Source organism: Neophocaena asiaeorientalis, unplaced genomic scaffold (assembly GCF_003031525.2).
Source record: "Neophocaena asiaeorientalis asiaeorientalis breed wild unplaced genomic scaffold, Neophocaena_asiaeorientalis_V1.1 scaffold114, whole genome shotgun sequence".
Classification (NCBI taxonomy): Eukaryota; Metazoa; Chordata; class Mammalia; order Artiodactyla; family Phocoenidae; genus Neophocaena; species Neophocaena asiaeorientalis.
Window position 1 is genome coordinate 9768212 of NW_020173116.1, and position 12967 is coordinate 9781178.

At 44.4% G+C, this 12967-nt stretch overlaps 1 protein-coding gene across 1 annotated transcript in view; it reads right to left on the bottom strand.

The window, feature by feature from the left end:
• Window positions 1-12967, bottom strand: part of AFF3 (ALF transcription elongation factor 3) — a 474009-nt gene that overhangs the window by 107598 nt on the left and 353444 nt on the right. The window lies entirely within an intron of this gene.

Genomic DNA, 12967 nt, shown 5'->3' on the forward strand with positions numbered 1-12967 from the left:
CTGTGGCGATGTTTTTATAAAGAGTCTTTTTGAGATTCATATTGAAATACTTATGAATACAATTACACGATGCTGGGGTTTTAAATGATACAATTGGAGGGAAGAGAGGGTAGGTAGGCATAGAAATGAAATGAGATGGCCTTGGGTTGATCACTGTTGAAGCTAGGTGACAAGAACACTGGGGGAATAGTATAGTATTCTGGGAATTACTGTGTGTTTGGAATTTTCCATAATATAAAAATTAAAAGAAGAAAGGAAATAAGAAGGCCTCCATTGCTCCCTCAGATTCTCCCAGTTTTGCACTCACTTTCCTTTCGTCGTCTGTCCTATTTTTTTGTCTGTTTGCCTTATGCCGCCAAGCACTCTGAATCTACGGAAGGCAGAAAAAGACTTCTCTGACTGAGAAGTCACGATTGGGAGGGGATCAAAGCATGGCCTCGAAGACCAAGGCTTCCTCAGGACGCACGTAGGAAATAAGGAGCGTTCAGAGTCAGTCTTCACCTTGTACGTGACATATGTCAAACTGACTGTTTACCAGGGATACCAATGTTTCCCACGCTATTCCTCATTACAGGTGGGTGGCAGACAAAATAGAATCTTCAGATTAGAAAAAACGACACATCAGAACCATTACCTCTATTACAGAAAAGAAATATACCCTTGGCGATGGTTGCATATCCTTGGATCATGCAGTCAGACCAACACTTACTGAATTCCTACTACATGAAGATGATTGCTCTGGGGTCTCAGAGGGAAAAAAGCCAAAGCAGAAGTGGTCACTGTCCTGGACAAGCTGAGTCCCCAGGTAGGGAGTCAGAAGAGAGGTCCAGGGATGACTGGCAGACATTTATGAAGTAACATGCAAATAAACAGATGAAGGTAGGACAGAGCTAGGAAGGGGCAGATGTGAGCAGTGACTAATGGCTGGCGGATCTACAGCTCCTCAAACAGGGTGTGGAGCTGTTAGCAGGCGCTCTGGAAATACCTGCAGAGTAAACATCAACGAATGAATCACTTAGGAGATCCTCCCCGCTGAAATGTGGTCAGGCGAGAAGAAGCACTGGTGGTCCTGGACTAGACGGCGGAGGAAGGGCCTGTCCAAGCCCCTGGCAGTGGTTCTCACCTGGGCTACCCTCCCCCCAACCCCCGGAGCATCTGGAATTGAGTGTGTTTCTGCGTGTCACACTCACGAGGGGATCACTACTGGCATTTAGTGCCTGGCCCCAGGGATGCTAACACTTTTCAAACGTCAGGAGGGTGCCCTTGTACAATCAGGAACTGTCCCCTTCAAATAACAAGGGTGTCTCTGTGGACATGCGGCAGCAAAGTAGCGATGAAAGGCAGATCTGAAAGAAAGAACCCAGGGAACATGAGCTCCTGAGCCTGGCACCAGGATTGGAAAATAAATTAGTAAGAGAAACTTAGATAATTCCACAAGGGATGCAACCACAGTGAGTTAGGAAAAAGCATAAAATCTGTTCAACAGGGAATTGAGAGTCTTACATTCTGGGACAGGTTCTGCCTTACGTTTATATTATGGACCTGGAGTCTGGTCCTCGACCCAGGTCTCAGTTTCCAAACTACCCTTTCCTTCTCCAAAGGGAGGCTGAGGGAGCCAGTCAAGGTCTAGGCTACTGTGGACAATCCAAGGGGCAGGGGTCCCCTCCTTCTTCCCTGGATTCCAGGGAACGACAGCCCAAGTGACCTGGCATTCTAGTGTCACATGATTCGTTCAAGATAGAGAAGAAGAATAACTACAGTGCTTTCTCTTTGCGGGGACACCTGAGGGAGTCGAATGTGGCAGGGGGAAGAGGTGAGAAGCCAAGGAAGGCCTGGACAGCACTCCCTGCCCTCGCCTCTCTCTCCTTTGTCTGTGCTCTCCCGAGGGCCACTCCAGGAGCAGGTTCACGAAAAGCACCCAGCAGGTGACAGGCAGCTGTCATTGTTCCCAGGTTCATCTCCTAAAGCGTTCTCCCTTACTCAGCAAGATGGCTTTCCACTTTCGGCAGTTATCCTTGAAAAGAACTTCACTCTCTAGTAAATACACAATGTGTTTGGCTAAACATACAAAAAGTATTTGGAACTCCCCAAAGGAAAGATGGCATGTATTATCAGCACAGTCTCTCATCATCTCAGCAGGAGGCACTGGAGACAGACTCCTGGAATAACAAAAATCAGGAGATGTGACTAAAAGGTCAATAGGAATCTCTCACACGGCACCTGAATTTTCGTCCTGTCCTGGATGTCAATTTTTTTTTTTTAAGTCTATTGATTCTCTTCTCTCCTGCCTGCAAATACTTCCCACTGACTTTTGTGATAAGGAGACACAGCGCTTGTTGATGTGCAGTCTATAAGAAGATGATTTAAGAAGCAAAAGCAAAGCAAAACAAACCCAAAACAAGAAACTCAGATGCCCGACCATCACTAGAATGCCTGCGAATTGATGCATCCCAGGTGGTGGTACCTGCTGGGAATAACTCCATAGGACTGACATCGGTGAGTCCTCTAATGTAAGCTGAGTTGGAAGCTGGGAACAGGGGCTGCTTTCCTTTAGCTGATGGACACGATGCTGGGACCAAAAGGGCCTTCTGGGCTTAGACATCATGCATCTAGCCAGTCACCAAGCAATGTCTTTCTGTGACCCTCACCCTTCGATCTGCCACACGACTGCCTGCACCGCTATTTTTAATGCCTGCTTTTGATTGTTCTATTTAATCTGTTGTTATTCTACATCATTCAAAACTTTACAGAGGAGGACTCATCATCCATCAAAAAGGAGATGAGAATATATTAAATGTTTTAAATAACTCCTTGAGGAAAAGAACAAAACTTAACGGCATTAAAATTGTATGTTATATACCAAAGCAAAGACCACCACCACCAACTTTTTCTTACTGTCTCCTCTCTTAAAATAAACTTTGGCTGTTGCATACTATTTTATTTTACTGTTGGGAAATAATAAAATAAACACTGGAATTAAATAGCAGAGAAAAAAATTACTGAGGTGACTCACGATTGAAACCTGAAAAACTACTCATAGAAAACTAGATGAATTGCCCAATGTCCTTCTTTCAAGACTTGTATGTTAGAGCAACCATACTTCTCTTTCTAAATCATCATCTCCTCTTGTGACTTTTTTATTCAGTTCTCAGCAAAACAGATTGAAGCCTTAAGACAATGCATCACTGATCCTTCCTGAGTTCATTACTCATTCATGAATGACTCTGAAGGGTAAGTCTGTGAGACAAAACAAGTTTTCTGCCAGAAATAATTATTTTCCAGGTTCTCTTTGAGGGATGACATCTTTTCTCTGTCTTTATTACAGCAAGCTGGGTGCTTGGGAACCTAATCAGTAGACTTGCAGGTTTCAACATACGCTAAGTGAATTACCAGTCACAATCTGTTATTGAAGGGAAATCAAAGAGGAAGTTAAGTGCCCTTACTGTAACTGGGTCGAGCGTAGAACAAGTTCATGGATATTGGAGGGGGAGAAAGCAAAGGGAAGAGGCTAGAATTCAGAGGGGTCTTAGCATAATCCAGTTTCTTTCTTACTTGATAGAAACAGAAATACCACGTGGACAGCTCCATAAAGCCAACTGCTGTACCTATCAAGTGCAGGGCCTGGGCTCTGCTTGGGTGACAGTCAAAGCGGACAAAGCTTTTGCCACATTGTACTTGGAGTCTACACGTGAGCCAGACATGAAAAATTAAACACACACAAGCATTCTAGATCCTGGATCTAGACAAGGGCTATGACCAAAGAGGACAGAATGTGAAGGGACCTCATTTGGAATGAGTGCTCAAGGAAGGTTCACTAAGGAAGGGATAACAAAGCTGCCACACGGAGGGTAAAGAAGAGTTACTGAATGAGAGAAGTAGGAATGGGGAAGGAAGGAAGGGAAAAGTGTTCGGGAGCAGAGGCCCAAGGCAGGCCTAGATCTCTGGTCAGTGGAGGAACTACAGGAAGGTTGCTGTCGGGGAGGTCAGTGAGCGGTGGGGACAGTGGCAGGTCCCAAGGGCTTTGGAGGTCAAGTTAAGGATTTTGGACATTATCCACAGCAATAAGAAGTCACTGAAAAGTTTACATGAGGGGAAGCTGGGTGAAGGATATATGGCAGCAGTCCCCAACCTTTTTGACACCAGGGACTGGTTTCATGGAAGACAACTTTTCCAAGGACCGGGGGCAGGGGCGATGGTTCACGAGGTAAAATGAGCGATGGGCAGCGATGGGCAGTGGCAGATGAAGCTTTGCTCGCTTGCCCACCACTCACGTTCTGCTGTGCGGCCTGGTTCATAACAGGCCGTGGACCCCTGATGTATGGGACCTGCCTGTACATTCTTTGCAACTTCTGGTGAACCTATATAATTTTAAAAAAAGGGCTTCCCTGGTGGCGCAGTGGTTGAGAGTCCGCCTGCTGATGCAGGGGACATGGGTTCGTGCCCCGGTCCGGGAAGATCCCACATGCCGTGGATTGGCTGGGCCCGCGAGCCATGGCTGCTGAGCCTGCGAGTCCGGAGCCTGTGTTCTGCAACGGGAGAGGCCACAACAGTGAGAGGCCCGCGTACCGCAAAAAAAAAAAAAAAAAAAAAAAAAAAAAAAGAGTAGGCAGTGAGGCAATATGACCCACGCTTTTATTTTATTTATTTATTCATTCATTCATTTATTTATGGCTACACTGGGTCTTCCTTGCTGCGCGTGGGCTTTAGTTGCGGCGAGCAGGGGCTACTCTTTATTGCGGTGCACGGGCTTCTCTTGTTGTAGAGCACGGGCTCTAGGTATGTGGGTTTCAGTAGTTGTAGCACGGGGGCTCAGCAGTTGTGGCTCTTGGGTTCTAGAGCACAGGCTCTGCAGCTGTGGTGCACGGGCCCAGCTGCTCCACGGCATGTGGGATCCTCCCAGACCAGGGGCTTGAACCCGTGTCCCCTGCACTGGCAGGTGGATTCTTAACCACTGTGCCACCAGGGAAGCCTCAACTTACACTTTTCAAATTCCCTTCTGGCCTTTGTGTGTTGAATGGATTGGGGCAGGAAGGGGCAAAGTTGAAGGTCACCTGCAGTGATCCAGGAGAGAGAAGGGCACGGTAGTGGTGGAGATGGAGAAAGTTCATGCTACATTTTGGAGGTAGGGTTGAGGGAACTGGTGATTGATTGAACATGGGAAGTCGGGGAGGCGTCAGGAATGAGTCCCAGGTTCCTGGCTTGAGCACCTTGTACAGATCGAGAGTCACTGATGGGCAAGACGGGTGCAGGAGCAGGACAAAGGCAGAGTTTAGGTTTGGGTGTAAAAAACTCTACTTTGAAAAGACACATACACCCCAGTGTTCACAGGTGCATTGTTTACAACAGCCAAGACATGGAAACAACCTAAGTGGCCATCAACAGATGAATGGATAAAGAAGATGTGGTATGTATATACAATGGAATACTACTCAGCCATAAAAAAGAAAAAATTTTGCCATTGGCAGCAACGTGGATGGACTTGGAGGGCATTATGCTTAGCGAAGTAAGTCAGACAGAGAAAGACAAATACTGTATGATCTCACTTATGTGTGGAATCTAAAAAATACAAGAAACTAGTGAATATAACAAAAAAGAAACAGACTCAGATATAGAACAACTAGTGGTTACCAGTGGCGGGGGTGGGGTGCGCATTACAGGGGTGGGGAAGTGCGAGGTACAAAGTACTGGGTATAACATAGGCTCAAGGATGTATTGTATAACATGGGGGGAATATAGCTAATATTTTGTAATAATTGTAAATGGAAAGTAACCTTTAAAATTTGTATTTCCAAAATGCTATGATCTCTCCCCCGTCTCCCAAAAACGTTTGCGTGTGTGAAGTTCAAGTTGTTTACGGGAAGTCAAGTGCGGATGTTAAACAGACGGTTGGATTTGAGATTAAAGCTGTTAAATGATAATTAAGTACACAACATCCATATGTTTTTGACAAATGACAGTCATAAGAAGAAGACAGATGGCTTGATTTTCTGGATCTACATTTTGCTATTGTTCTAAGAGAAGAAGATCCAGGAGACAGCTGGTTAGAACACATCTTTGTTTCCACGCTCCATGTGGGATTGACCTCCATCTCTGGTTTATGACACTGACAGTCAAGGAAGTATCACTGCAGCAGTGATTGTAATCACATTGCTTCACCTGTGTTAGGACACTGTCTCCACATTTAATTACCTGAATAAATACTATCACAGCTAATCTTACTTCATTTGTGTTTTGCTGTTATTGGAAGAAGGCTGTGAAATTTATATGGACACACCTGTCTTTCTAGGAATTCTGGCTGGTGAGGCCTTACTTTTTTCTTGTCATTCTTCTTCAAGTTAAGACTTGTTATTTATTAACTTATTTCCCTGTTTAATTTCCTTCTACCTCTATTAGCATATTTTATGTTTCGTTAACTTTTATGCTGTTGTTTTTCATTTTGGTCCCAGTTGATGAGTGTCTGAACTTTTTATGTTGTGAGCATCCATTTGGTGCTTTACAACCCATTTAGGAACATTTGTAAGACAAAGGAAAGAGTCTATTTCTGGTCTTTTTTTTTTTTTCTCAGTCGTGAGTACTTTGCATTTTCGGATTCCTAGAAATGCTGTCTGGGAAGCATTTTGTTCAGTGGACTTTGACCTTATCCAGTACTCTACAGGGGTCAGGCAGAGTCAGGGAGGACAATATAATTTATCATCCAAATAAGAATAGTTCTATCCAAATAAGAACATTTCTGAGAATTAAAGGGGATGCTAACCCGGTAGGAGTCTGGGACAAGGGGAGAAAACCCTGCTTTTTTGGGGCACAATGTATGGTCAGTTCTAATAAAGATGAGTCTACAAATATAAACAAGATCAGGATTAGAGGACAGAAATTCAGGGGCTGAGGAACCTGCCAATAATGAAAGCAAACAGCTGAACGGGGTTCAGCTGTGGACAAATCACTGCGACTCTTGGTGTCTCTTTAAATCAAGCCAGCGCTTCTGTTCTCTCTCCAGTTCGTCCTCTTTCTCTTTTGAGTCTGCCTACAACCCAAGGTCCTTTTCATGAAGCCTCGACCGCTCAAGCTCTTGTTGACCCTCTGCTCTCAGAGCTCCTGGTCTAGAACATGGATTAGCGCTGGGTTCTCTTCTTTCCTGGGGAGCTTGTCATCTGCTTCATGGAAATTTTAGTCTTGGCTAAAAATTCAAGTTCCTTGAAGATCACTGAAGGCGGAGATCCCAGCTCATCCTCCCTCCGCCGGAAAGAGCTTCCTGCTGACGGACGGCACCTGCCGTGTGATTCGCCAGTAGGACATGAGTAGGTAACTTCCGGTGATAACAAATGTTACTATCTGCCATGGCTCCAATTTCAGAGCTTTGTTGAAATACATTTTTCCCCCCTTAGCTGTATATTCTTTCTCTATTTTACTATCTTGAAAAACTAGGGTACACATTTCTCTTTAGAGAAATTTTGACTGGTTGCTTTATTTTAACTGTGTGGCTTAGATTTGCATGTGTCTACCAGAAATTTGATAAAGACAATAACAGACATTTATTAGTACCTAGTATATCTTATGGGAAGTGCTGATTAAGGTCGATGACACCAGATGGTTTGCTGGATAACATTATCTCATAATTCGGATTCCAGTTCCAATTGACTGATTTGGGGGCACTATTTGAGGTTGGGGGCTGCCCAAATTTGGCAACTCAAATCTCCTGAGAGGGATTATTAAAGGAGGCACTCTTGTCTTCACTGAGCACTTCCAGGACATTTTATTCTAGAGATAACACTATGAATAATTGGTGACATCTACCACGTGGCCCCTTCTGCTTCCAGGCCCTGGAGGCTTTTGCCATCAAAACAGAAAACTCGGGGGGCAGCCGCTACGAGCTAGGAGAAAGAAGGGAAGGTGTGGGGGTGGTGTGAGTACATGCCCTGGGGGCTGTCCCTCACCCACAGTGATTGATGTCAGAGTCCTCCCAGCAGGCCAGGGTCCCACTGAGGGTATGGACGGTATCAGGCACCCTGAGTGATGGGCCATACTGACTGCCATGAGGGCAACATTATGGGTCAGAGGATCCCAGTGGATTCCTGGAGGATGTCTGTGCACCAGGGGTAGCTGGTGTGGGGGTGGTAAGAGGTCAGTCTGAAGTGGGCGGGTGGTGGTAGGAAGATCCATGGCCGTGCATGAGGTTATTAGTGTGGGTGCTGGGAGGGAGAAGTGAGCTGGGTGACATTCAGCCCCAGTATAGGTCCTGGGGAGCAACTTGTGCTTCAAGAGCTGCGGCATCACTGTCCCATGGCAAGTAGCTTCTTCTACCTGGTCATCTGGACACTTACCCCATAAAGGACTGGACTTAGGGAGGCTAGACACCAGCTCCTTGAGAATAGGAAGTGGGTACCAGTTACATGACTGAACAATGTTTGGGACAAGGTCTAACCAATAGCACAAGGCACATAAATGCTTGACGAATATAATGTCACTAGGTGACCAAGCCATAATGGTGCCCCTCCTGAATCCCTGAGGGATAACGGATTAGCTTTTATCTCATTCATTCATTCAATTTGGTCTCATTCCAGAAACGATTTGTGTCAGAGGATGGGACAACCGGGCTTTGGTCTTTAACAGATTCTAAAGTTTATTCGAGCTTCTGTTAGTACAATTACACATTTTTAAAAAAATTATTATTTTTAAAGAAATGAACAAGGCAGTCTTTTGCTTTTAAACAGGCGTCACCCTTCAGTTACCAATTACCCTTTTAGATAAGAGGATCTGACAAATCTTTGCTGAACGATTATTTTGTTAAAAATCAAAATGGCACTCTCTATGCACCTGCTTCCTTATAAGAAATTCACTTCTTTCCTTATGGCATTTTTCAGTAAAAGCTTCTATCGAGGTACTATATAAGGGACTGTTTTACTCTATGTGACCCCTGCTGGGCAGGTGGTAAATTACTAATCTTTCTCCTCTCTCTGCCTCCTTCCCCCCTCCTTACTCTCTCCCCTAGATTGCCAGCTCACCATTCTCACTTCCTCCTCTGACTTCTAGATCTATTCTTCTATCATTAGCTCCTTGCCTTTGCTTAGATAAATCAGTTTTCTGGCTTCTTCCTGTACTCCTCTCCTTTTATTACCTAAATAAGCCTAAAAAAAGTTCCAGCAATGTAAATAAAGAACATTTCTGGGGAGAAGGGGAAGAGGAGGGAGGGGGGGGGAGATGTTAAGATGTACAGTTTAATGGTTTTACACTAATATCTATTTATAGTAATATAAATTCTTTTTTAAATTGAAGTATAGGTGATTTACAACATTGTGTTAGTTTCAGGTGTACAGCGAAGTGATTCAACCATATATGTATATATAAATATATACACACATATGTATATATATATTTTTCAGATTCCTTTTCATTATAGGTTATTACAAGATATTGAATATAGTTCCCTGTGCTATACAGTATATCCTTGTTGTTCATCTATTTAATTTTATTTTTTTTAATTTATTTATTTTATTTTTGGCTGTGTTGGGTCTTCGTTGCTGCGCGCAGGCTTTCTCTAGTTGCGGCGAGCGGGGGCTGCTCTTCGTTGCAGTGCGCGGGCTTCTCACTGTGGTGGCTTCACTTGTTGCGGAGCATGGGCTCTAGGCATGCGGACTTCACTAGTTGTGGCTCGCGGGTTCTAGAGCACAGGCTCAGTAGTTGTGGCATGTGGGCTTAGTTGCTCCGTGGCATGTGGGATCTTTCTGGACCAGGGCTCGAACCCGTGTCCCCTGCCATTGGCAGGCGGATTCTTAACAACTGTGCTACCAGGGGAGCCAATCTATTTTACATATAGTGGTGAGCATCTGTTAATCCCATACTAGTAATTTCTCTTTCCCCCCTTACTCTTTGGTAACCACAGGATTGTTTTCTATGTTTGTGAGTCTGTTTCTGTCTTGTAAATAACTCATTTGTATTATTTTTTAGATTCCACATATAAAAGATATCATATAATATTTGTCTTTGTCTGACTTACTTCACTCAGTATGATAATCTCTAGGTCCATTCATGTTGCTGCAAATGGCGTTATTTCAGTCTTTTTTATGTCTGAGTAGTATTCCATTGTATATATGTACCACATCGTCTTTATCCATTCATCTACTGATGGACACTTAGGTTGCTTCCATGTCTTGGCTGTTGTAAATAGTGCTGCTATGAACATTGGGGAGAATATATCTTTTCGAATTAGAGTTTTCACCTTTTCCAGATATATGTTCAGGAGTGGGATTGCTGGATATATGGTAACTCTATTTTTAGTTTTTTAAGGAACCTCCATATTGTTCTCCATAGTGGCTACACCAATTTACATTCCCACCAACAGTGTAGGACGGTTCCCTTTTCTCCACACCCTCTTCAGCATCTATTATTTGTAGACTTTTTAATGATGGTCATTCTGACCAGGGTAAGGTGAGCTGATACCTCATTGTAGTTTTTTTTTTTTATTTTTTTTATTTTTTTTTATTTTTTATTTTTTTGCCGTATGTGGGCCTCTCACTGTTGTGGCCTCTCCCGTTGCGGAGCACAGGCTCCGGACGCACAGGCTCAGCGGCCATGGCTCAAGGACTCTCAACCACTGCGCCACCAGGGAAGCCCCTCATTGTAGTTTTGATTTTCATTTCTCTAATAATGAGCGACGATGAGCGTCTTTTCATTGGCCTCTTGGCCATCTGTATGTGTTCTTTGGAGAAATGTCTATGGAGATCTTCCGCCCATTTTTTGATGGGGTGGTTCGTTTTTAAAATATTTTCTATTAATCTACTTGAGCATTTTTGTCTACTGACATTAAGATATTGGAACAGAGGTTTTGGGAAGTTGGCTTGCTCATGGTCAGAGTCGGTAAGTAAGGGAACCAGGCCAGTGAAGTCCCACAGAGCACCCCGGTCCTGCCTCTGCCGGGCTGTGGACTCTTCAGGGCAGAGATTGAAGCGAAGGGGACCAGATACATTTTGGATTCTGCCAATCCCAGCCAAAGAGGACTGGTGGGATGATGAGCAGATGTAAACAGACAGGGGGGCAAAAGCTTCCTCTGGGGATGCTAATGCAGAAGCAGCAAGGAGTCGTCTCTTAGATGTTTGCAAAGAAGACAGGACGGCTTTAGGTTTTTGAGACTAATCTTGATTCTTCAAGCAGTTTATAGGCAGAAGCATATGGGTCATTTAGAGCTTGCCCGAAACTCCCGGGGAAGAATTCTTTTTACCTCCAGGGCTCACTATGACAGGACTACACATGTAAAGGAAGTGCCTGCCTGAGTCAGGTCTGGTGCTGTTGGATGAAGGTGAAAGATCCGAGCTCGGCTGTCAACTCTCGGATCTGTGAGAATGGCAGAAGCTTTTGGATTCTGGGACAGAGCGCTGGCAAGGCAATAACACCTTCCACGTGAATGAGTCCGTGTGTGTGCGTGCACGTGCTTGTCAACTTCACAATGAAAGCAAACAAGAAGGACCAACGAATGACAGCTGAGCTGCCTGCAGACAGGCTACAGGTAGTGCATGGATTGCAATTCCTGGTTCTTGGGAATGGGAGGCTAAATTGGGAGCGTGCAGGGTGATGCAATCCAGGCCCCGCAGGTTCTACGTGGCTGCCTGACTTTCTGGCCTGCTCCTCAGGGCTTTGGTCAGCCATACGCCCCTGCAACTCTTCTCACAGTGCTATTTCAGTACAGGCCAGACTTTGAGCACAGCCAGGATGATGCTGGCCCAGTAATAACTCTCATCTTTGGCAGAGCAGGTGGGCACCGGGACTGCTCACTCCCCACTTTGGTGGGTTTGCCCAGTGCCTTTTGGAGCTTTTAATAGAATCCTTACTTTACCTTCATACAATGCTTTGGTGGAGTCCCATTTACTTTTTCTTTCTTTCTTTTTTTTAAATTCCAGCAGTTTATTAGGTTAGCGGTAGGTTTAATTCAGCAGCTATATAGATGTTATCCAGAGACCCGATTTGTTCTGTGTTTACATTGTCAACGTCACTCCTCAGTAGGTGGTTGGTTCTTATGAATGCAACCAGAGCCCAGGTTGTGGAATACAAATGCTACTTTGTTTTTGCATAAAGACAAGATGCAAGTCACATAACTATTTTGATAGTTTTGTTAAAATCATGCAACCTGTGCATGAAGAACAAAAATCTACCAAAATCTAAGTCTGGCTTTCTGTTTTCACAAAACATCTCTTTTAGTCAGACAAAGTAGCAATATTTGAAGGTAAAAATAGGTTTGTCATGGTTAGGTAAGAGTCTCATAATTGCACTTTGCAAACCAATTATATAACGTTAAGAGAAAAGCTGAAGCGATTCTGATTGTTTTATTATTGGTATTAGGATATTCACGTTTCAAGTGACCACTGCTTGATGGTTTATACCTGAAAATGTTTTCACATATAACATGTAATCCCACCCTCTTCCTTCAACTGCCTTGGACTTCTAAGAATGAAGTCCAGGTAGAAAGGAGAGGTACCCAGAAACATGTTGCTGTATCAGACCTCCACAGATAGAGATTCTGGCTAACCCACACTGTAGCGCTTTTCTATGCGAAGAGGACCATGTCTGGTGACATTTCAGAAACCGTCTGGTCTACTTCTTTGTTTTTTGATCTTCTTGGCTGCACCGCGTGGCATGCAAGGTCTTAGTTCTGTGACCAGGGATCGAACCCATGCCCCTTGCAGTGGAAGTGCGGAGTCTTAACCACTGGACCACCAGGAAAGTCCCTGGTCTGCTTCTTGTTTCACTCGGCACAACTTGTTGGCTACAGATCTGGTCAGGATGGAACTGCAAGTGCCCAGGGGCACTGAATTCCTGCAAAAGATTTTGCTCCAGTAGAAACAAAAGGTTAAGATAGTCTCCTGAGAAAATCTGTGCTTCTGAGATAACCGGCCCCACTTGGAGAAGATTTGGAAAAACACAAACACAAACAAAATTTTCCGAGTGCATATCTGGACCAGGTACCTGAATGACTGCAAGT